The sequence below is a fragment of the Toxotes jaculatrix genome, chromosome 9 (assembly GCF_017976425.1).
Source record: "Toxotes jaculatrix isolate fToxJac2 chromosome 9, fToxJac2.pri, whole genome shotgun sequence".
NCBI classification, from domain to species: domain Eukaryota; kingdom Metazoa; phylum Chordata; class Actinopteri; family Toxotidae; genus Toxotes; species Toxotes jaculatrix.
This window is the reverse complement of record NC_054402.1, coordinates 21,414,764-21,440,627: the sequence shown is the minus strand read 5'-3', so window position 1 is coordinate 21,440,627 and position 25,864 is coordinate 21,414,764. Positions and strand designations below refer to the sequence as shown.

Sequence of the window (25,864 nt, the reverse complement as noted above, 5' to 3'; positions counted from 1 at the left end):
TACTACAGATACACCACTTTTTACCGAGATCTCCTCTGAAACCCCGTGTCGGTGCTTCTTTTTTTGTTTTGGTTTGATTGCATGAGTGGATCGCTGTTGTAAACCTTTATTATTATTATTATTTTAAATTTCCGTGTGTCTGTATTTGTGTGTATGCGTGTGCGTGCGTGCGCGCACCGACCAGGTTGATTTGCGGCTTCACATCGCCTCGATACATCTCTTTCACGGGGCGGACGAAGAAGATTTTGTGAAATTACCAATCACAGATTATTCTTGTGTGCGATACATTTCTGTCCGGGGTCCTGGATTTACACAGAGGAGGAGCGGGGAGCCGATCATCCGTCGTTCTCTTGGGTGAGTTCAGTGGGTTTTCGTCCACTCTGGCATCCCCCTATTTACTGACACTTCCCAGGGTTATTGGAGAGACCCGGGAAACATCTTCGTAATGAATGAGTCCATCATCGAGAGGTGAACGATCCGCTCAAATCCACAGGAAATTCTTGATGTGTGAGTTTCAGGGTGGCGATTGTAATGTTTGATTACGACAGCTACGCTTATGGATCGCCGGCGGGGCCCATATGTGTGTAATGAATGAAATGTGGAAGCTCCATCCTTTATCATAGCGCTTTACATCCTTCTTCCATAACCAGATAGAAACAGTACTCCGGCTCCGGCTCTTACACACAGCTACCGGCACACAGATCACCTCAGTATGGATGTTATCCTATAGGAATATTCCTATGATGCCATACTGAATTAGAAAAACTGTAACTTTATAGGTCTATTACTGAAACATAGCTCGTATTACCATCAAATTACACCTATAATTGAAGTTTATTACGCCATTATTGGTGTGGGAATGAGATGATGTTTTATCGATTGAGCTGTAAAGAGTCACGAATGATTATTGGCTAATTATTGGTCAGTAGGTTTGCTTTAGTTGCGGTCTTTCAAGGGATTTTCTCCAGGACAACGTGGCCACTGCTGAAACAAGCGCCCTGAGTTTGAATATGTGAGACACATAATTCTACCTGCCTCCATGTTTCTTCTTTGTAACCCCCCTCCCACCCACCCATTGCACCATGCTGTGTGGTGAATTGTGTCTTTTGGGTATGGTTACATCATTTCCAGAGTTATTCATGGCTTATTCTTTGTCGTAAAAAGTGCTGCGGCTCACTGTGATCTCCCCTTGTTCCCTGATGTGAATGGCAGATTTATAGAACATGAGAGCAGAAGTGTCAAAGTGTGGCGTTCAAACGACTGAGAGACTGGGCTCATAATGCATTCACACACGCACGCACGCACGCACACACACACACACACACACACACACACACTTGGCACATGCCTTCGTATATAGACGTAGTAAATGCATGCAGCTCTATTGTCTGTGAAGCTCCATCTGTTCCATGACATGGCATTCCTCAGACAGCCAGTCATGCTGTTAGGGGGTGGTCCACCCTGACCCACTGCCTCGGAAAGAGAGAGAGGAAGAAGGAGTCACATGGGGTGTATTAAGAAAGTAGGTGCAGGGCTCAGGGTGTCTCAGCCCACAAGCCCCCAAGACCACCTGCGTGGACAGCTCCTGGGTCTGAGTGGAGAGCTAGGATAGATTTGGTCTGGAGCTGGGGCTAGAGGAAAATGATGTTTGGTCTAAAACTATAGGGCTCGCAGAAACCTGGGTTTGGTCTGGGGCTGGGGCAAGAGGAAGGTGCTAGCATCTGAAGTTCAAATCAAGGGTCCTCTGGATATTAATTGGCTTTGATGTAGCTAATCACTGCTGCAACTCAGTCATCACAACTAGAACATAATTACACCACCCCCATCCACACAGCACTACACACATAAAAGTGTGTGTACACACACACACACACACACACACACACACACACACACACACACACACACACACACACACACACACACACTCCATTTCCCCTTAGACCATTTCCCCTCTTCCACAGCTCTGATTGCTACATTAGGACTTGGCTGTCTTTTGTTGTCCACACACACACACACACACACTCACATACGAGGGGGAGGGCCGGCCCATGAGACCACAATACAGCGGGGATCAAAGGTCATCCAGCTGGCCAATCAGAGTGCTGTCTGGGTTGGCTGGTGGCGGAGGAGGGCGTTGCCCCCCTTTGTGCTGGTCAGGGTGGGTCTGCTAAACAAGTAGCTCCACTTCCAGCCCTGGCCCTGCTACTGCCAGCAGCCACACTGTGCCTCTGGACACTTTATTAGACTGCAGATCAGGGCCAGTTCAGAGGAAGTTCTTTGCTGGTTTGTCACTGGATTTCTGGTTCCTAATATTTTTAGTTTTTCTAATATTTCACTTTTATTACTTCTTGAAAACTTCAGCTGCTGAGCCTTCACTGAGAAAGACCACAAGTACAAAAAGTTATGATTTAAACTATAAAATATCTATACAACTAAAGTGAATTATATTTTCTGAGTTGACTCACTGATAATTGCTTCTGTGTTTGCGTGTAAAGTGAATTTGTAATATGCAATATGTGTGTGTGGGTGTTAATGAATGGAACCAAACGCTGCAACTAAAACCTTTAATTTGATTACAGAGTTCTATTTCTGGTGGTGGGATTAATTGACAAAATAAAATAAGATAATGAGATTTGAAGCGCTAGAAAGATGGTGAAGAGAGGAGGGCTGCAAAGAGATGAGTGGAGGAAAGAGGAAGTCCTGTGGATTCAGAGCAGGGTGCTGAGGAGGAGAGAGAGACAGACGAGCAGAATTTAAGAGAGGCACACAGAGAGACACTGAGGCTGCAGGACAGGGAGAACGAGAGAGTGATAAGAATGTAAAAGAACAAGGGAGAAAGATGGACTGAACAGAAGGGAGAGCGAAAACTGGGAATTAGCCACCGGGAAAACTGGAAACCATTTGTTCCCTGGTCTCTGTCTTTAATATGTGACAGAGACTCCTCTGCTCGTTGGATGGGATCTTGTCGGTTTGCACAGAACTTCTGACACAGAAGAGGTGCTTGTCTTCTAACGTTTACGTCGACATCATCCTCCCTCTCACTTTCTCTCTCATACACTCACACACACACACACACACACACACACACACACACACACACACACACACACACACACACACACACACTTCCGTCTCTGCTGTCTGATGTCTAAGTGCCTTCAGTATGTGCTGAGTGGAGTTATCTGATTTCTACAGGCTAGTTAAATGCAACCACTCCTTTCCCCCCCATATAGTTCCATTAGTGTACACACTAATGGCATGCTCACAGTGCAAAGACATGGGTCTGTTGTTCCGTCTACGTGTCTGTTAGTGTGAGTTTGATATGCTCTCATTGGTGTGCATTATGTTTATGTGGCTTGATAAATGATTGGAGCAATGGATTTGAGTGCCTGTCCAGTGGACACTCATGTGAAGGCAACAATTTTTGTGTTTTTCTCCACGTGTTTGACCATGCGTGTGTGCGGAGGGATGCTCACTGGCATGTGTGTGTATGTGTGAATGTGTACGCCTGTTTCCCCAGTGATCAGCAGTTTATTTCTTTGCTTCAGTGGCTTTTTTCTCTGCAGATAACAAGGAAAGTGGAAACGGGTCTTTCTCAGCAACCACAAATCCAATTGGAGCGCTCAGCAACTAATAACTGTCACTTTGAGTTGGGCGTATTGCATTTTTTCTCTCATTGGTGCCTTGATTTTTTTTTTTTGATGATGGCCTATTTCAGCTTGTTTGGCTGTTGAAGCTCAGATGCAACAGCTGGAAACTGGACATTCATCTCAAAAAACCCAAAATGCTAGAAAAGCAAGCCTCTGAAAGACCACATCCCTCTATCAGGGTCTGATTTGATCTATGTCCTTTTACAAGCTTTTAACAACTGGTTTGCTTGCTGCTTGTCGATTGTTTTCACATGGTTTGTCCCAGATTACACTTAGCGCCTACTGTGATCGTCCAAAAAAGAATGCTTTTAACCCCATACTTCCTTCTGCAGTGTAAACACAGTTGTGTGCTGCCTTTGCACAATTTGTACAAGAAGTGTTGACTGCCTAGAGAGCAGACTTAACACAGTCCCGGTGTGAGATTCATGGCAGAATGACAGAAGTACCAAATGTCTGTCCGTTAAATATGATGTCACAGTCAGGAGACGGTTAACTCGAACTTCTCATGTAACTCTTGGGAAGATAGCAAATAAGTGCGTTCAGCAAAATATCGAATTATTTTTTCAAACATGTGATGATGATAAACATTGTCAGTATGAATCCTCCAACCAGCCAGGAAAATAAAGGTCGCTAAACGAATGAGGTCCTCCCTTCCCTTCACAACCATTATTAAAGTGTCCTCGAACAAGGCGCTTTGCCTCCTCATCTCCTGCTTGGCTGTAGTCGTTCTTGGCAACATTAGATGGCATTTAGCTGTGTGAAAGTATGACAGCATACATGTTTTCAGTTTTCCCTGGATTAAAAAAAAAAAGTCATGATTGCATAATCAGAATTCTCCATTTGATCTAAATGGGGAGGTAAATGAGCCCAGATGGTCTGTCTGCTGTGTAATGCATCGGAGGAACCTTGGCATTGTTAGTTTCTAATCTTGTGTTATTTACAGTACCCTCAGCCCATGTAACTCTCACTCTCACACTGTATAGTGTGTGTGCAGCTGAACTTTGGTTTCACAGCGGAGAAAAAACACCCTTTAATATGACGCTGGCTTCTCCACTACACTGTTTCAGAGTGACGCTGGGGGAGAGAGATTGTTAGCCATAGACACAACCCAAGTTAAATCTTCCAGAGCACAGAGGGGCCTATTCACTGTGCTATGTGAAGAGTGGAGAGGGGCAGAGAGAGGTGGCAGTGAGTGAGGTGGGGGAGGGAGAGAGGAGCGGGGTGACACTTAAAGCGTTTTTTTACGGTTGATGGCGTGCATCTGTGTGGTGTGTGTGTGTGTTGTATCGCTCTTCAGGCCTGTCTGAAGCAGTCACAGACCCAGAGACAGAGTGAAGGATGGAGGACAGCTGATAGCAGGCTTCTGAAGACAGAGGACACACATAGAAATCAAGCCCTATACGTGTGGCGGTATGTGTGTGATGGGGGAGGTGGGGCTCAGTTTATGTGGCCAAAAGTTACCTCCAGCTGAAAAAGAGTGAGTCACTGGCACTTTTGTTATGCAGTACATGTATAGTGTATGTGTCTGTGTGCACGTAAGTAAATGTGTGACTGGTAGCTTACTGGTGTGTGTGACAAAACATGACAAAATAAAGTTGAGGATTGTGAGTCTAGATCAAAACTGCTGGAAAACTCCACACAGGGGGTGTAGGAATAACATAGGGGTGATGGTGGTGCTCATGTTACTCTGTATGGCTTTCTAATGAAATATTATACTTAGCAGTGCTTATTAGAGCCTGACTGATACTGTATATCACCCAAGATGATGTAATATCATAGGGAGATATTAGCTTATTGCAGATATATTGGTGATGCTGTATATGCTGGCAGATAAGTAACAAGAAGCTGTAGTACAGAAATGGCTGAGGCTGATTTGAGGCACTTAAGAAACAGTGTCACCAATGAGGACTGCCAAGTTTTATTTTTTAATAATAACGTTTCAGTTTGTAGGTCACAATATTTAATAACCCAGTTTAAGGGATCCTTATCGACAATGATTGGTTATGGTATGCAGTTATATAAAATTGGCCATTATATTATTCTTATGTACATTTTATGTTATTTTTGAAAATGTTTAAATTGTATATGTCAAGCTGCTGTTTAAAGCCTGATGAACAGACATCTATAGCACTTGTTAGTCCAACCACCCAGCGCCCATATTCTACTGTCGTAGCTGCTGTTCAAGAACTCTAAATCTTGGTGGAAGGATAGTGACACTTTCTTTTTTTTTTTTTAACACTATTCAGCTGTTATTGACTAATAAAAAAATACAGAAAGAACAATAGTGCTCTCACTGTGATTGCTCAAGTGTGTTGCCACATTTTTCTAAATGTAATATCTTTGCAGCCATTTTTAGATCAGGTGGAAGCTACTTTGCACCACTTTTTATCTGTCTTCACTTACTGCAGTAAATCATAGTCTTTCATTTCTTTTTGCTTAAAGTTCATGACCATCAATCAATTGCTTCAGCTTGTGGCCATCTGATCGTGTCCTTTGTGTCTTTGCGATGGAAAGCCAAGATGAAGGGGGGAAAAAAAGGGGGAAAATCCATCTGGAGGTCATGTCTGCAAGAAAAACCAAATTCTATCAGGGGGAGCACACTGACTGAATAAAACTATTGGAATTGTGGGACATCAGCCATTGCTTCACTTTATCCATTTAGGTAATGAACTAGTAGTTTGGTTGGAGAATTGACTCTTCTGCTAAAATTCATCTCTGGTGCCAAGAAAACAACACAAAGAATCATTTGTTCTTTGGTTCACAGACTCAGACTCAGGTTCCTCTTGTAAAGTTTACAGTAATCTCTGTAATAAATCCACCCATAAAAATGACTGAGGGAAAGAATACCTCTGCTTAGCAACATGTGCTATCGTCTGTGTGGACCAGTCTTCCAGCAGTATGCTAGTAAAATGTACAGTGATGCCACCATGAATGTGCCAGCGAGACTTTCGGTTTATAAAACACGCTCCCTGTTTACCGGTGCTGTGACTCATGGTTGCTATGGCGAGGCGCTCTGACAGCAACGCAGCTGATCAGGAGCATCTGACTCCACATGACTGTCCTCCTTTCACCTCTCTCTGCCTCCATCAGTCCATCGCTTATGGTTTCTGCCACTTTTCCTTTCTTGCTATCTTGCTGTCTTCCTATCTTTCCCTCAATATTTTCTTACTCTTCTTTCTGTCTGTCTGTCCTGCTGACTTTGTGTTTTCTTTTTGGTCAGAATTGCAGGTGTTACCAGCTTTCATTTTTTCGTTCTTTCACCCCTCCTTGTTTCCTCATGTCATTCCTTCCCTACTTCTCCTTTCATCCCCTGTTTCAGTTCTGCATCACTCACCAAACTTTAATATGCTTCATATAGATTTTATTATCACACCATTGCCCTTCACTGCTCCTCTCTCCTCTTTCCTCCTCCTCCCTTCTCAGTCCCCTTCCATCTGCTTGTCTTTCTATGGGTGGCCAGCTGCATACCAGATGTGGCCAACTCTTCCAGCTGTTGGCATCATGATCATGAGGAACAGAGGAATGAGATGGAAATGAATCCTCTTGACAAACAAGGTGTAGTAATCCTCATAATCATAACACACGTGAAAGAGATACAAACTATTGACCATAGTCTCATACAGGAATGCTCCAGGTATACCCTTCTACATGAGATTAAAATAACTGATTAGCTCTATGAGATTTAAAAGAAGCTAATCATAAACACTACACTGAGTACTTTAATCACACTGTAAATCCCCATAGGACCATTATTGTGATGCTACAGAAGATGAAAATGCTACTAAGCTGAGGTTGAGTCCCTGTTATGACATTAGAGGCTTGCACTCATTAGAAACCACATGACAGAAATGTGCGGGAATATGTGACAACCCAGCAAGACAATATGTTAATAATTTCAGTAAAATCAACACTATGGTAGATTTGAGTTTGAAGGGTACAAGGATCTGGGGGAATCTACAGATGGAAATGTGAGCAGGGGACAGACTTGCTGTTCCCTCTGCTTTCAGTCTTTGTGCTAAGCTAAGCTAACTGCCTGTTCCTTCCAGATGTTTCTAATGTCATGTTTACAAGTACTTGCACAAGTTATACTAAAGAAATGTGTAGCAGAATGATATTTATGGGTCATATTGGTATAAAAAACATGCAGCATGCATTTTATTTTTGGGGAGTAGCTTGTAATTGCTCTAAGTGTTAGGCAATTTACAGCACATAATTTCCACTGTCATGGCTCTCACAATACTGGACATCCCATAAGATCATTTCAAGTTGTTAATTTTGTGTTCATTTCTTTGCTTCAAATTATGCGGAAAAAGAACATATTGTGTCTGTGACGAAAGCTGCTGTCAAAAGAGAATTAAATGAAATGTAAGACAGAGGGGAAAAAAAAGAACAGCATTTTAACGGGAGAAATCTGCTAAATGAATCAGACTGGTTTTCACAGGGCAGCTCTTAGCCGGGGCAGATGGATGAGGCTAGAGGCCAAAAGGAAAGAGGTGAGGAGCCATTGTAGGTGGCGGAGAGATGGACCGAGCACAGGGAAAGATGAAAAGAGGGCAAGATGGAGGAGGGAGAGGTGTCTTGTTTTGTGCTGGAGCTGCAGCAAAATGCCACTGTGAAAGAAGAAAGAAGCATAGTGCAGATGGAGATTGTTGATAGTGTTAGCATTTAGAGTGGATTGCTCCTGTCGTGACTGCTTAGGGGCTGTGAAGCAAATACTTTGTGAAAAGGGCAATAGAAAGCAACGTTTTGATTGATTGTAGGTTATTACACAAGAACCATATTGGACTATATACAGCTAATAGGCAATGTCTGACCTGCAGATTTTTCTCTCTACACTCTACCTCTTCTTTTCTTCCTCTGTGTTTTATTTAATAGTCCTTCCTCTCAACCCTCACATGCTAAAAAGCTCCTCCTGCCTTCTATCTTTCCCAGTCTTCTCCTTTTCCTCTCAAAACATTAATTTCTTCATCTACCTCGCTTTCCCCCTTTCTATCAGTCTGCCTCTCTCGGTCAGGGGAAGTGGCAGTCTCTGCCTGCTGGCTCCCAGAGGAACAGACCTGCCTTTGTCTGTCTGAGCTGTAGGAAGATGAGTAGCCGGTCCACCCAGTAAGCCCAGCAAGCCCAGTAGGGATTCAGGGTTTGTCTGTGGAAAGCTAGCCACCCAGAACGCCTATAAATCAGCCAGCCACTCAAGCTGGGGCTTCCTGGTCTGTACAGTCAGCCAGCAGTCAGTCAGGTATTATGTTAGGCACTCATGACTATAAAGAAGAATGGATGAAAAAGCATGGTTCAAACGGAGACAGACAGACTGCAGACCTTGGTTAAATATTTTCCAAGCATAACCTAAATGCACAATGACTTTGAAACCTGAACAGAAGTATTGCTGTTCCAAAACTCCCATACTTAGTTGGATGAATTCCAAAATGTGAAATCACTGCAGCCCAGGTCATCACTTTATGCCATGAACTAAGAGATAGCAGCAGGAACTGAAGGAACTACAGTGGAGTGGGTGAGACTAAAGAAAGCGTCACAATAACTTAGTTGAGTTATCTACATTTGACATGACCAAATCATTTATTTTAAGGAGCTACTTTAACTGTAACCATACGGATAACTAGCATGTAACAAAGTACAGGCAAGGGAAAGCTGACTAAAAGGCCGCTTTTTACAACCCTGCCTCCGTATGTGTGTCTCAAAATGGCACACGAAGCAGGGTCAGTTGTCTCCCTCAATTTATTGAGAAACTAGCTGCAATCGTGTCCGGAGACGGTGTTTAGTGACATGAAATCTGAAATGGTTGACCTGTGCCAAGAAATTAAAAATGATATCCCTCCGTGAGGAAACCGAGACATGCAGACATGTGCTCCCCTCGCTCTGAGCTAACATACGAGTTGTCCTCACTCCATGCTGCACACACCAAGTTTTCCAAAGAACAGTTGGAAATTGGAGGTTGGCAAATCTCTGAGTGACACCATGGATCGAACATTAGAACAAACACAGGACTTCATGGCAAAGGAGTATAAAAAGCACTACAAGACAAAAGCCTGGACCTCAGGAACCTGAGCTGGAGATCAAACACGAGGCTCATCAGGATTGAGGAGGGAGCTGAGCCTGGAAATCCAACAAAGTTTGCTGCCACGTTCTTCTCCAAAGCACTGGAGGAAGAGCAGTTTTGATGGCCCAGTGATTATAGATCGTGCACACAGAACGCTGGCACTGAAGAAGAGGAGAGAGAGGCCCCGTGCTATTCATCATCATTCAGACTCTTAGAACATTTTTGGTCTTTCCAAGCAAAGGACACCTAAGCTGCAAAAGTGCAAATCTTCCCAGGTATGAGCCCAGAGGTCTCCAAACTATGAGCCACATTCAAAGCAGCTAGCATGGCTGTAATCAAAGGTAACGGTAACCTACCAGCAATTCTGAAACTCAGTACTTAAAACATTGTATCTCATTAGTTTTAAAACCAAAGTGCAAAACCAACAGGTTGTGAACGGTGCTGAGCAAAGCTAACACTGGTTACACTGTTCTGTTTACAGTTGTTCTGAGGTTAATGTTATTTACTTAATTTCACTGTAATACTAAGTAAGTGGTCTCCTCCTTCAGCTATGTGAAGTTTCCCAGTGACATTCTAAATTAACTAAATAAAGAAACTTAATAAAAGAAAGAGGGCAAAGATACTTAAGGAGGCACAGAGATGCAATGAAACTACAACAGGAGGTTGTTGGTGGCAAGTTTGCTTGTTATCTATCTGTACAAGCTCATTTGAGCACAGTCCTCCTTTAGAAAAAGTTTCCTCTGTCTGCACAAACGTCTTTACCTAACCACATCCAAGTCCTTTTGGGAGAGGAAACCAAAAATACCCAGTAACACTGATTTTCTATTGTATTTCAAAGTAAGTAATGATAGAAAGTAGTTCTATCATTACTTACTTTGAAATACAATAGAAAATCAGTATCAACATAATCCTTCTACCATCATTTCCACAGCTTTGACTACACTCTGAAATGACTCTACAAGCACAATGAAATTGAGGGTAAAGCCAGAGTGCTTCCACTTTTTTTAATAAGTTATGTTTTAATTGACAAAGGTCTGGGCGCCTCAGACCTCAACAAGCCTTAACAAGGAGATCAATAGAAAGTTAGAGACTGTTCTCCCACAGGCTGTCAGCTCCCGCCTCGGATCACAGAGTAATATTTTGGAGATGCCAATGCGACACTCAGCCAGCGTGGAAATAATTTGATGTAAAGGGAACACTATGATGTGATTAGCGGATCCTGTCTTCCTTTATCTCTCACCCCATGCCGCCACTCCACTCTCTGTGAAGTCAATATGTCAGGGGAGGTGAGCTTGCATTTACCATTCTCTTTAAGCCTCCTTCCCTCCCTCAACATCACCCCTTGTCTACCTGTTTTCAAAGGATGCTGCAAGGGTTAAAGTAAAGTAGTATGATTTACAAGGAAAGGAGAGGAGGGAGAAGAGGATGACGGAGACGATAAGTGGTTGTGAGGAGAATAAAAATAAATGGCTGCAGGGCTGGACAACAGTCTGACTCAGTCACGTCCTGGATCGTCCAGTTCACCAGATGGCTGCTTGATATGTGCAGCGAGAGCAGACCAAGACACACCAGACTCTCTGTTCCTGCGTGTGTGTTCACATGCTATCCGTCCTATGTTGCTCACTGTGCTCCACATAGGGAATGTGTTATTGCTCTTGCTCTTGCATTCTTGAGAGCCAGAGGAAAATCTCAACCCCTTTTAACCCCCCCTCTCAGCTGTAGACCAGCTTTGAAGCTTTTTTTTTTCTCTCTCTCTTAGTCAAACACACATCCACACACACCCTTACACACTCCACACAGCTTCTTTCCTCACATGGATTTTGTTTACATCCTGGCAGCCAACTCCCAGAGTACATGGCTTCAAGACAAGCTGTATGGAAGATATACCATTGGTATGTTCTCTTCCTGAAGTGCTGCACAGTTAAGCTGTATTTGCATGCGATGATGATTTGGCTATGAGGTGCGCAACCCACTTTGACACAAATGCCTTTTAAAGATTTTTGAGACTGGCTGGCTGTTAGCACAGGGAAGGAAAACAAGCAAACATGCTGGTTTCGTATCCTCTCCTTTCCTTTCCCCTGGAGACCTGTTTTGATGGACAGATCCTCAGCCTGCAGAGCGGTTGCATGTACTCTCACTGCCTGTGAAATGTAGGGGCTGTTTATGCATGCTGCCTGTGTCTATGTAGTTGTGTGATGCCTGCTGTGCCACAGCAACTCCTGCACATTGTTTCTACAGACACTGGGGGAGGATTTCTGGTCGACACGCTGTTCTATGGCAACACGATAATCACTTGATCACCATATTACCATTACGCTAATGTAGCTCCTTACATTGCAATGTGTGTGTGCTCGTTTTGTGAATGAGATAAGATGTTCAGAGGTCTGATGAGGCACATACAGAAACATCCTGCTTGTGCACTGTGGATGCACATTCATATCCCCATTATGCTTCATTCTGTGTCACGCTATGCTCATTTGTTTCTTTCCCAGTGTTCTACACAAATCCCCAAGCCCACATCTACAGTTTTTAAAATTTTCTTAATATGCAAAGAAAATCTTCTAAGTGTTTTCCTGAGGCCCCAACTTTACAGAGTGAAGTTTAAGAGATTTGGTTTGGCAAACCATGGCAGTATTTAGAAATGTATTAATTTACACAGTTTTACTGTAACTTTTTTTTAATATTTATTCAGCAAAATGTAAAGTTATACAGGTACCATTTAGAAGTTGTGAAGTGTTCTTCAAGTATACACTTTAGACCATCTGTGTATTTGTTAGTCATAAAGCTTCCTGTGTCTGTGAATCTGTGCATGGCTCTATGTAGGTCTGTGTTATCTAATACAATCTGTCCCTATCTAATATTCACACTGCTAACCCTTGAGGGTGAATAGACTGGAGAGAGGAGAGGACTTAGCTTGCCAATAAACAGAACTCTCCCTGGAAGTCCTCTGACTTTAAAAGGGAATCCTGCACAAAACAGATTTAATACACACACGCAAAAAAGTTGTGCACGCACACATCGGCAAACGCCATGGCATTCAGTTAAGCAGTAGCCAGTCCAGTACATCTACACTGGGCTGCAGATGCTTTGGTGGTAGATGGATTAAAAAACATAAGATACCAATGCATTTGTGTTAAAGTTACTTAAAGGTCATGAAAACACACACACACACACACATTCATTCCCATGAGAGCTATAGCTGGAGGACGTTCACTATTAGCTTAAAAGCATAAGAAATGGTGTCCTACATAAACAGACATTTTCTTGCCAACTGAAGTGTTTCTATTACTTGAGAGATTTACTGTATGTTGTTTTATCTGTGCTTTTCTCAGTCTCTCCCCACACTTTACCCTGATATTGTGCATTTACTAATGAGTATTTAATGCTGTAGAGAAATACTTATGATTTGGAACCACCAGAGTAGCAGAATAGGGTGAAGTGACAGAGGAAGGTTTTATAGATTGACTGCTTAGAAGCAGAAAACCCCTGCTGAACAGAGTCCATCTGTCCTGCACTGAGCTATAACATGGACCAATCACATTTCCTTTTGACCATGGTATACTGCATTGTTCAGGATGGAAACAGTTAGCTATCCTATGGGGCAAGGCAAGTAAAACAAAATAGAAAATGGATTCAATACTTTGTAAACTGTTTCTAATTAAAACAGCAAAATGAAATGAGTGATTCACTGCAGCTCTGAGGTGACTCTCCTGATTTTACCAATGTTCTACACAACTCTTTCACTGCCTGATATTACTTTTCTCTTCTTCTCTAAAACAATCAGTGTTTTGGCCTTGGTCGTTTCCCTCTTTTCTATCTCTTTGCTTTCCTTTTTTTTTTTTTTTTGTATTGTTCTCCTCCGACACACACAGCAGATTCACCCCGCCAGCGACACATGACAGAGTGCAAAACAAGAACAGAGCTTGAATCAATTACTCTGTGGATGCACTTAATTTAGTGGTGCTCTGAATAAGCACTTCTGAAGTGATGCTGTCTGCATCAGACGAGGCAACTTTTTCTTTTTTTATATAAATCAGAGCTGATCTGCACTGATCTGCTGTCAGCCTGGATGCAGATCATAATGAAGGAAGCGGCAAACGGGGAGGTGGTAAGATCCATGAGTCAGCCTCTCGCTTCCAAGAAGCTTGATTTGAGAAGTATAAGATGCACTGCTGGGACAACAGCATGCTTTTAAGAAGAGCACCATGATAAGTGATGATTCTTCCACTAAATCATCCTATATGTCATATAATTTAGCATAAATTGTTGATAAACTTGGCACTGTGGTACTGCCTTTAAAAGATATGAAAAACAGCCTTCCATTTCCAGCAGATAATTTTGTTTCTCTGCATTGCCTCACAATCATGTGTGAGTCACAGCCTTTGAGCCGTAGTGATCTACCCAGGGAACCCGTCCCTGGGTTTGAGATGTCAGACGAGGCTTGTTGGGAGATGTCTGGTTAAGAATAGTTCCATATCTCCAGGGCTTTTGTTTGGGGTGTGGTGCTGTGCCTTACCACGACTGACTCCATCACTGTGTTATGGAGCAATCAGAGAGACAACTCTCCTCCTGCTGACAGATGGTCGTGTGTGGTGTGTGTGTATTCTGCCTAGATGTGGGTGAGGTTTTTGGTTCATGGGGGAGGGGAAGTGGAGTTTGGAAAGGAAGAGGAGGTGGAGAAGTGTGGGGAGAGGTCAGCAGAGGCACAGCTGGTGAGACCCCCACTCCAACCAGCTGCTGCTTCAAAAGGGCCTGTCAGCAGCCTGCCTGCCCGGCTGCATGTTCCTGCCCCTCTCCTTCTCTTTATGTCCAACCCCCCCACAACTCTCCCTCTGTCGTGTCCCCCTGCAGCCTCAGCCCAGCTGTTCCAAACTTTCTACTCTCCTCCCCTACCACTATGCACCCTGACCTCTACAGAAAAAAAAAGAAAACCCCTTCCTGCATTTACAAACAAGCACACATGCTCTTGAGTGCACACACACACATACACATGAGCACATATAATCTTCCCCCTGTTCAGGCAGTTATCCAATAAGTCACATCAAAGGTGTCCCAGGAGTGGTGGCCTATCTGTAAGGCCTCTGTTGGACCAAGTAGAAGCCTTAGGCCAGAGAAAATCCACCAGCTGGGTCTGGGCCCTCCAGGGTGAACTTGGTTTCAGCTTAATGTTGTGTTGTGGGCATCAGTTATGCTGTGCTGACAAGGACCCTGCATCTGACATGAAATGCCAGAGCCATGCTGATGGTTTTGCATATTTCGTGCTTAGGTAATTATTCAAGACTTTAATTATTCAAGCCCGTAGTTTGTCTGTGCAAGTAGCTTATTACGACCCATAGTTACGACCTCTAGTGGCCATAGTAATTATGACTGGAGCAAAGGAGCAGCTTCAGTAGCATATAGAGCAAAAAATCCAGGTTAGGAGGTCGGGTTGGATGGATGGGACCGCGAAACACAGGCCTTTCACACAGGAGACTGCTGTTCACTTCTCGTGTGAAACCGCCAGTCAACGTTGTGATAGTTCCTAAGCCTTTCAAGCTCAAATCTGTACCCAGGACCACACCTCCAAATTGTTACGCCTTAAGGAAGTAATAATTTTACCCCAAACCACAATCTTTTTCTTAGAAAGCCATGCAAATCTATGAAAAGACAGTATATCAGATGCAGTAACTTGATAAAACAAACATACAATGCAATGGAAAGCTGCATTATCAGAAAATATGAACCAGAATGCAAATGCCAAGAAAAATCAATGTCATGAGATGGATCAATGTTTCTTAAATGAACAAGAATAAGAGTCTACAGACGTGCTAGTGGATCTGTGAAGCTGTAGTTTGGCTGTTTTGCTTTGAGCTACAGGCTCACAGCGACAGGTGTAATGTTTACTAAGTTCCATCTTACCATCTTACTTTAGCAAGTGACATTTGCTTATTAGTGCTATACACAAACTACAGGTGGGGCTGATGGGAATGTCATTAGCTTTCCTGGTATTTTGGCCATAAATGTAAAATATCAGATAAACTGTATTTTTTGCCTAATGACGATGCTCCATGAAAAGTCAGAGGATCTCAAACTTTTCATGAAGGGAACATATATGTACCAAATTTCATGGTGGAAAAGACCTTTCACTCAAAACCACATTATGTCAGTGTCACTGTGGCGCTACAGGAAATGACAGTGGATTACTAAAGTCAGTATGATTCATCCTCTGGGGATTATGAATATCAGTGAAAAAAATCTTGGCAATCCACCCTATAGTTGTTTCAATCTGTACCAAAGTGATGAGCTAACGAACAGACACTGCCATGCCTTTAGCCAGGCTGCTAGTGTGGCTAAAAATGTGTAATTCAAGAACTGAGTCTCAAATTCCGGATTTGAAAGTACCAACAAGTCTTCACTCTAACTGCACTGCCACACAACAACAGGACTCTACAGTGGATGTAATTGTGATAAATCAGTGACTTCAAGCAGATTTCATGTCTCTGCAAGTTCATTATCGAACTGTAATGAAATTACTGGAATCCAGTTGCTGCCTGGAAGGTAGGAAGTCAATCTTGCTTTGATAAACAGTCAGCGCTCATGTAACTTCTACATAACCTGTAGTTAATGGGCTGAAAGATGCAAAACCACAAATATTATCTTTGAATCTGGAGACACAGTTAAGAAGTGACTAATAATTTGGTGAATTAATAATAAATTATTATCCTCATAACATGTACTCAGCTCAGAGGGAACACTGCTGCTGGATATTCCTTTGATGTGACTTATTTTTATCTTTGCCTTATTGATTTCTGGCTATTCTGCGTGTTATTTTCCCTCCATTAAAATGGTTAAACCTTTCAAGTTCAAATCTGCACCCCGGCCACCCAGGATGCACCTTGCCATTCCCCCTGTTGCAGTGGGTGCTGGGGTGCCACACCCTCTCTCTCCCTCTCCCCCAGTGCTATTGTTCCCTGGATGACAAGGCCCACGTGCCCCCCTATTCAGCATCCTGGTGGGGGGTAGGCGGGCTCTTTGTCTGGCTGCCATTGTCCCAGACACACGCTTCCATTTGACGGACACACGTGCTGACAAAAGAGAAAGGGAACGGAGGAGGAGGAGGAGGGGCCACCACTGCCCATTATTCTCGGCGGTGGTGGCGGTGAAAAGACGAGACGCGCTGGCCATCTGTGGTGTGTGTCTGTAATCTGTAGTGACGGGGGGGGGCACTGCACGCACACACACGCAAACATACACACACACTTCTCGGTTTCTAAAAGAATCTGTCTCTTTTGTCTCGCCACGCTTTTCTAGAGGCATGAAGCCTATTGAGGTGGCTTCCCTTTGCTTTTGATGGAGGTTTGTTTTGCTCTGAAGTGTGGTGTGGAAAGAGAAAAGGAGAGTGTGTGTCAAAGAGGCCGGTGTGGCTGAAGCAAACCTACTATTTTGGAAAAGAAAGTGACTACAAGAATGTTCTATATCCTCTCCTCTCCTCTGTATGTCAGAGGGACTATTGTTGAGGGCCTGTTTTCCAGCAACAGGTCTAAAGACCCGTCCACTTGTCTTTTCACTCTGTTTCTTTCTCTGATGACCCATGTCTACTCGAGGGTCTTCACCTCTGCAGTGTTTACTCTGCTTCTTCACAAACTCCCTCAACTTCCTTTTTTCTGGCGGCACACTGATGTTCTCAGAACTGGAGGCTCTAACATGGGCGAGTTTCTGGAGGTCACTGTAGGAAGTTTTAACCGAGCTGTAATGCGATATGACAGTCCCAGCTTGTTGACCTGTGGATGTCTTGTTTCCTTCTCCCTTCTTTCTTTCCTCTCTTCCGTTTTATTCCTGCGATCATTCATTCAGTCCTTTTCAACCCATCCACTTCCTCACTTTTCCATTGTGCGCTCCTTCCCTTCATTTTCCATTCTCCTTCAGTCTTTCTGTTTTATTCCTTCCATCTTTCTTGTCTTTTTTCATTCCATACCCCATTTGTTCCTATGATGGCCCTCCTTTCCTTTCTTCTAAATCTTCATCCAAACTGTCTTTTCTCTTTCTCCTTTTCTCTCCTCTGGTCCTTCCGAACAACAGTAAAACTGATGTATTTGCCATTGTTTGCATTTTATTAGTTTTGTTAAAAAGTTATGTCATCCATTGAAAAAAGAGCATCAGAAAAGCACTGGAAAGGCTGCCAATGGTTGGTATCAAAAGGCCAATTTTGCCAGTATTGCAATTTTGTGGATTATTGTAATTTTCTTAAAATAAGTCAGTGAAGTCACCTCGTTATTATTTGGTGAAGATAATCTAAGCACAAAGTTCCACTTAATGATTCAGAGCGTTCAGCTGCAAGATGAACTCTTAGCGAGTGGGGACCCTGGTCATTTACATCCAGATATGGATTATTATCATTTAATGTTTACTCAAAATTTTATTTGCTCAAATATCAATCCAAATGTTCTGGTGTGTAAATCAGCAGCGTGCTTCAGCCTCACTGCACTGCACTGATTCTGCTGTTTCCTCTGTTTATGTTCCTGTGTGACCAGCTTGGGCTTTTAGTCCCGGTCGATAAGACACGACCACCCTGTGGAGGTCATTTAGTTTCTCTCCACAACAAAAAACTTCCAAACCACTACAAAGCTGGCCACTGGCATTGTTCATCCCCACAATCATAACATAGACTGACTTAAAAAATTGTTTTCTCATGTCTCTGCACCCTACTGTAAATGAAAAAAAATTCTGCCTCAGTGGTTTTTCTGTTTAGTTTTTCGGTGTAGTAAGATTCTGTGTCACCAGATGTTGCTGTAAGGAGGATTGTTGTGATGTAGGCAAATAGAAAAGGACAGGACTGCTTCCTTGTGGCCCAGAAAACGCTGCAAGATTCACTCTCCGAGGACAGATTTTAGGGCAGGGAGACAGATGGTTGATGTCACACAGGAAAATAGATAAATTGACTGACAGATGGATAAACAGACTGACAGATAACAGATGTATATTTATATACACAGAGCGAGCATTTGACCGTCTGCAATGTGTAGGAGGTAGCCAAGTTCAAGATATAAAATTTTGATCAATATCTAGGACAAAAAAAAAACCAAACAACCAAAACAATAGCAGCCACATACGCACTGTGATTGCAAGTTTAATTTAAATTTTAATCTGTATTTTCTATACACGCCGTTAAATTAACATTAAGTCATCTTCCAAGTGGTTCCTCTTTAGGAATGCACAGAACAAAGACAGACAGAAGCTCGTCAGATAGACACAGATGAGCAGTGAGGCAGAGTGGTGGAGCAGATGTTAAAAGCTTTAAAAGCCTTATTGATTTTAGAGTTCTGGCCTTGTGTTTTGTTTGCTTTACATGCATAAACATGCATTATGCATGAGCGCATTATGTCGACAGTCCAGACTTGAAATTTGAAGAATTATGATTTTACCTGTTATTCACTTTAAGACATTGTGTGTTTTATGTTCAGTGCGTGTTTCCACATGTGTGTCAGCAAACTGGATTTAAAAAAACAAAAACAAAAAAGCATTGTGTCTGGCAAGATCTGATAAGAGGTCAGAGGTGAGAGGCTAGAGAAAGAGACATGGATAATGGCACACACACACAAATACACAACATGAACACAGGCAGCTGGTCTGTTACCATGACATGTTATACTCCCTCTATCCAGCAGGGACGCTGTTACACAGGCAACAAAGATGTGTGTACTCTGGCCTTTCCTCTCCTCTCCTTCCTCCCATCTCCTCTCCTGCCCCCTCCTCTCCTTTCCTCTCCTCTCCTCCATGCCTTTAATGGCAGACAGATTTGATGTACCCATCAGTGTGTGCACTTTATACATGAACAAGAGGAAAATCTATACATTACAGCATGTAAGTGGCATCAGTAAAATATTTTGTAGGCACCCATATGAACAATACAGGAAGACTTTATGGTATCCTTTATTTAAAATGACAGTAAAAAAACTAAATTTGGGAAATTAAATTTTTAACAGTTTTTAAATATTGACTTAATGCTTAGTTAGAGTGTATGATTTTATAGATACAGGGCTAACCTGGGTAAGAAGGGTGTATGTGCAGCTACAGCTATAAAATAGTTATGTGTATGCTTTTGAAATGATGATAAAATGCAAGGGGATGGTAATGTGATTTTTTTATCCAGTCAAATCCATCATCAGATCATGAATGATAGAGCAGCTGAATACATATCCTGTCACTTTCTTGAAGTTTATTGAACAGCTTTAAGAATAGAGCAGCATCATATTCATCACTTTTTTCGTTGTTGTTGTTTTTTTGAAAATATCCCTATTACAGTGCAGGTATGGGCTATTGTAAAATAAAACAGTCTCTTGTTCAAACCTTTTTTTAATGTAAATACAAAGTAATTTCCAGGCCATTCCTTGTACCCACTAAGTATTTTATTGATACCCATTATTATATATTTATCTGAAGGCTGTGATCTGTAAACATCACAAGAAATAACTGCGAGGAGGACTTTTCCATCTATTTCTATCTCTCCCTGTTTGTTTCTTGCCCTTTATCTTGTTTGCCTGCCCCTCAACAGGAAGACCTCGTTCTGATCAGCGCAGAGGGAGGTCTCCTTTCCCCCACAATGTTGTCACTGTCTGTCTCCCTCTCTCCTCACCCCCATCTGATCTCAGCACAGTGAAAGAAATGTGTGTGTATGTGTGTGTGTGTGTTTGTGTATTCATGCTGCTTCCCTACTTCCTCTGCCTTCCTCTCTTTCTATTTTTGTTCTTTTCCAGAGTTGCCGTTTTTCTCCCAAATATCTGTCAAACCCCTCTTCCTCTCCTTCCCCTTCTCTCTCGCTCTCACTCTCACTCACTCTCTCAGCCCACAAAAAAAAAAAAAAAAAAAAAAAATCCCCATACCACTGGTTGCCATGGGATCCGGTTGCCATGCAGCAGCGAGGTTTTCACATGGCCCTCGCATGTATGTGTGTCTGCCGTGGTGTGACGGAGTTTGGATGTCATGTTGATTGGGAAGAGGGGGAGAGGATGTAAGGCTGGAAAACTAGCTGCTGCAGTCGAGCCGGCACCACACACCTAACCAATACACAAACGTACACACACTCACACATACACACACATCCTGGAGGAGCTATTGGTTGTGTAATCTAGTGCCAAGCTTGATCAGTTAGCATACACCCAGCCTATGTGTGCGTGTGTGTGTCCAAAGCTACTTGAAGTAACACTCTCACACTCCTCCATCATCTTACAGTTGGTCAATGAGGCTTTGTCTGTAACTACAGGCTTTGCGTTGGTCTGTTGAGAAAGATAAGTTGGGGATAATGGAGACATACGATGATGGAGACTCATTGAGAGGAGAGATGGATGAGGGGAGGGAGGGAAAGAAGAAAAAGAAAGCGGTATTGACCAGAGGCAGAAATCGATGAGCGGCCTGTCAGGATAAGGCAGTGGATTTGGCTGTCACGACTCGCTATTCGACAGCCTGTCCAACTGGCTCCAGTTTTACAGGGTGTGACTGGGTGAAAAAGAGGGGTTTTCGGTGGATTCTTTGGCAGAGGCGATTGGCTAATCAGAATGTATCAGACTTTCTTATCAGCAGCTGATTGGATATCTTGTGTTTAGCTGTAGCAGAGATCACAGAGGCGGCGAGATAACATGATGATGAGCTGGAGCAGCTGCTAACGAAGCGTGTGGAGTAAACTCACCTAAAGATCACCCAGCTGTTTCTTTGAAGAGTACGCCTGACCAGCTGTCACGGACATAACCCCTGACTGAGTTCATCTTACTAGTTAGCTCTTATTTTCTTATGTTACATTATGTTATGTTATGTTAAAGCTGCACTGTTATATCACAGTGGTTTAAATGAGATGGTAATATGTTAATGTTGTATTTAAAGTTTGAAGTTTTACCTCATAGTGGCTAAAAATGAATGAATGCAGATTTAATAAGTGTTTTTTAATAAGTGTTAAAATGTGTTTTTTTGCACCATGGTAAACTTTTTATGTTCTCCATTCATAAGTGTTCTGTTTGAATTACACACCAGTCCATACAAGTTTTCTGGACACACGTACACACACACACACACACACACACACACTTTGGGTGCATGCCTGAAGCATGTGGTATGTTATGTTAGTGGTTGGTTTTTAATTTCCTCTTCTTTGCTTGGTCTTAGTAAAGAAAACAAGAAAACACAACTTTGTTTATTCATTGTTTGAATGTTATTTTCTTTCCTTTTCTTCTCTTCTACTCTCATTCTTTTTTAAGGGAATAAATAATTTATTATATGAAAAAAATCAAATGCACTGTGTAAGTGTGGATTCTCCTACAAATAGAATTTCTATTTTGAAAAATCACAAGTCAGTTATGTAAATGTAAAAGTAATTTATGCATTTCCTTCCTCATAAAACATGTATTTCATTTATTTACATCCATGTTCATTACCTTGCAGTCTTCTTCTATCCTGCCTTTACTGGTGCATTGCAGTGTGTTTTACTGTAGGATACTAAAGTAGTACTGTATGAGTTCACTCCACCTTTAAACGTATTCACCTTTCTGTATTTCATTTAACTGACTCAGCTCTTTCTGAGCATTCATTTTATTTTGACATTATACGTTCAGTTTGTCTTAATTTCAGGTCAGAATCGCCTGATACGTAGACTGAAATAAGAAAAACAGCTGCTTTAAGGCAAATCAACTCTAACAAACTTCCTCTAAACTAATTTCTTGCTCAGTAATCACACTTTATTCACTTTAGTTTCATTACAGTTTCCAGTGAGGATACAGTAAGTAGGTTACTGCTTGTTACTATATGCAAGTGTGTGCTCGAGGGCCTGCTGGCCACTGGCTCATTGGAAGATTGCTTATTTACGCATAGACTTAGATTATTGAGGATTTGTAACCCCACAGATCATTAATTGTGGTTGTGTGTGTGCATGTGTGTTAGAGGGAGACTAATTTACATTCAGACAGTGTTGGTTAAAATAACAGGCTGTTGTGGGGTCACTGAGGCATGGCGGTTGTAAAACCACAGACTCTCAGATTTAACATGTTCGCAGACACAAGCGTATTGCACACGCACACACAGCTACACACACAGACAGCATGATTGTGTTTCTGTGTTTGTGTTCTAACTGGTGGAAAAGCTCACTTGAAACACGTGCCAGAGGGCTTATGAGCAGGAAGTGTGTCTGCCACCACCTGGCTGGTGAGATCATCATGTTTCATAACTACACAGCAGCTTTAAATGGCTTATGTTAGCATGTGCCCAGTAGACACACACACACACACACACACTCTCCTCAGACAGTTGAAAATGCATGCACAAGCAGATGCCTGCACACACACACACACACACAGCCACAGAACATGTATTTTACAGTTCAGCACTATAGATATAAAATCTACTGCACCTTCCTCTGGTTTAGTTTAAAATTCTGGCCCTTTTGTTTTCCTCTGTGGCTTTGTCTTCCACTCCCTCGACTTATTTTTAGATTCCTTTCTTTCTCACCCTCCTCTTCTTTCTGTCTGTGCATCTCACTCCTGGAGGAGTGAAAAAGAAAAGAGGAGGAGGACAAGTTAACAGCGATCAACATAAGATGTCTTTAGAATACAGAACAAATGATGGGAATGAAGAGGAGCTCATAAAGATGAAAGCTCATAGTTTTTACTTTAACTACAAATGTTAACAAGCTCACCTTGAACAGTTTCACTTTTTATTCCAAACCATACTGTAACACGGGTATGGCCATATTCCTAAAAGTTTTACTTTTGATGTCAAATAACTGCCAAAGCAGAAAATTCGATTCAGTTTAGATACACAAAACTATCACCTGCATTCATGTCCCACAATCTGGACATTACAAAACAATGGACCGGCAACATGAATACTTCAGTGACATTTGTGTGGGTTTTTTTAAATCAGTTTTTGTAAATGCCACAGTTGCTGTTGCTGTGCACCGTCTAACAATAGAGAAACTCCAAACCACCTGACAATAATGTGCCGAGTGTGTGACAGTGTTGTGATATGAGGCTGTATCTCTACCAGTTGTCATTTCAGCGGAAGACGTGTAGATTTCACTGGTCTCTGTGGTGTTTCTCAAGAAGAACTTCAAGATGCGTCACAACAGGCAACACAGGGATGTATTTCTGTAGTAACACTACCAGGAAAGGATATGACGACTTTAGTGGGAGCAGATTTCTTGAGGGTTCTTACAGCTTTCGTTGCACAACTTTTCTTTCTTGTCAGCGTTGTTGTTTCCCTGGTTGTTCTATCTGTCCCCCAGATTTGTTTTTATTAGCATGACTTCAGTAAGGCTGTTGTGGTTGTGCAATATGCCTTCAATGTGTTTGGCGAGTGGATTAGATGGGATTGTTAATGTTGTCTATGTATTAGCTGCATAGGGATTGTACTTATTTGTTTTTGTTTGTGGTGCCGATTTATTCACTTGGCTTTTTGTAATTAAAGCAAGTCTAGAGCGATGAACACAAACTCGTGTTTCCCCACAGGAACATTTAAGTACATCACAATCAGAAAGCCATTTAATCTCACCTCTGTTTCCAAACCCTAAAATGAAAACAACAGACAATAAGTATAAATAAAGATGGTGTTAAATGTTGCCAGTTAGCTACAGATACCCAGAATGCTGTGTCTGTAACAGACACGAGAACAAAGCCAGAGCACAACAAGGACGTTTTGATCTCGCTGACTCTCATCCATTGTTGATCTCTGGCTCTGGGTGTTGGAGGGTAAACAGCTTAGGGGATGAACTGGCATCATGGAAGGCTGTGAATGTGTGAGAACAGAGAGATAGCATTAACACACAACACTACACTGTGTTACACTATCTCCAGGCTCAGCCTTGGTTGTAGCTACACAGTTGAAGCCCTCCTTTAACCTGAAACACAGACTGAAAAGTCTGGATCCAACTGAAAGTCACACTTGGCCTGAGATCAGGAGGCGTCTCAAATACCTGAGACCAGATTCTGTTCCTCCACTCACATTATTTGTGTGGAAACTGAGCTAATCTGCTGTTAAACATGAAGAATACACATTGTTATCTGGTACCACCGCACATTCAGACTCCAAGTCATTATCCATGTAGTTTAAAGGGGGCAAATCAACTGTGAGTGACTCATGTGGGATTGGTTTAAGACATAGATCCATGAGCTTGAGTGCTCATCTATTGCCAAAACTCTGCACAGTTTTATAGTATTCTTAGGGAGAATTTTACCACTGTAGAAAGTTATCACAGCAGCAATAATTGTATTCTTTGTTGTGCCTATTGCGTGGTCGACAGTAGAGATATGGCATTCACATCACCAAGTAATGTACCAGCAGTACATGCACCTGTTTGACTGGCCAACTCAACTTTTTGGCTAGTCAAACAGGTGTGTGCTTAGTCCATCCCTATCCTAATCCTATCCTAGGATCACAGCCTAAACCCTGGTTCTATTCCTGCTCTAGTCCTCAACCTTCGTCTTCTGTCCTTTAAGTCATAGCACCATTCTCCTATATTAGTTTTGACACAACTCTGCCCCAGGTATCACCTAACTTGCAACTCTTGCTCTGCTATGAAAATATTTGGGACACAATTTCCATGTTTTCCATTTGCATGGTAATTGGCCATGAAATGAATTCTGATATAGTACAGCTCAATTCAAGTGGCAGTGTGTCACATTGACTGCCCCACATCTGATATACAGTTAATAGTTGACCTAAACACTATGTAAATCAGGGCTTCACAGCATGACCCACAAACCTCTTGAAACTCACAACCCTTGTGACTAAACTTCTAAACCAGATTTACTGTAACTGTAGCTCTAAAATGAACAACAGTGCAGGCCAGTTCTCACCTCAACACCTCATCCCAGAGTTCAGAAAAAGACTTCCCTGAAATGTTCAGATGATCTAAGTTTCTCCGGCTTTGCCAGTAAATGTTTTCCCAGATAAAAATCTTGAACAGAAACCAGGATCCCAAAAACATGCAACGCTCATACTACGAGGTTCTCGAGCGGGTGTGGTCATCTACTGGGAACGCTGCCTGCTGTACTCCTGTAACCTGCCATTCAGCATCCAGCACTGGGAAGCAGCACTCTCCCTCATGTCCAGTAATGCCCCTGTGGAAGCACACTACCAGGATGAGCTCCAGTGCTCAGGTTAAGCACATCCTCCAGCCCTGGCCCTATTCCCCAGTTCC

General features: G+C 42.5%; 1 protein-coding gene across 1 annotated transcript in view; it reads left to right on the top strand.

Annotated features, from left to right (window-relative positions):
* The first annotated feature begins 188 nt into the window (after positions 1–188).
* Positions 189–25,864, top strand: part of numbl (NUMB like endocytic adaptor protein) — a 58,025-nt gene continuing 32,349 nt past the window's right edge. Inside the window, exon 1 of the mRNA XM_041047089.1 lies at positions 189–354. The gene's annotated coding sequence lies outside the window, so the exon portion shown is untranslated. The remainder of the gene's footprint in view (positions 355–25,864) is intronic.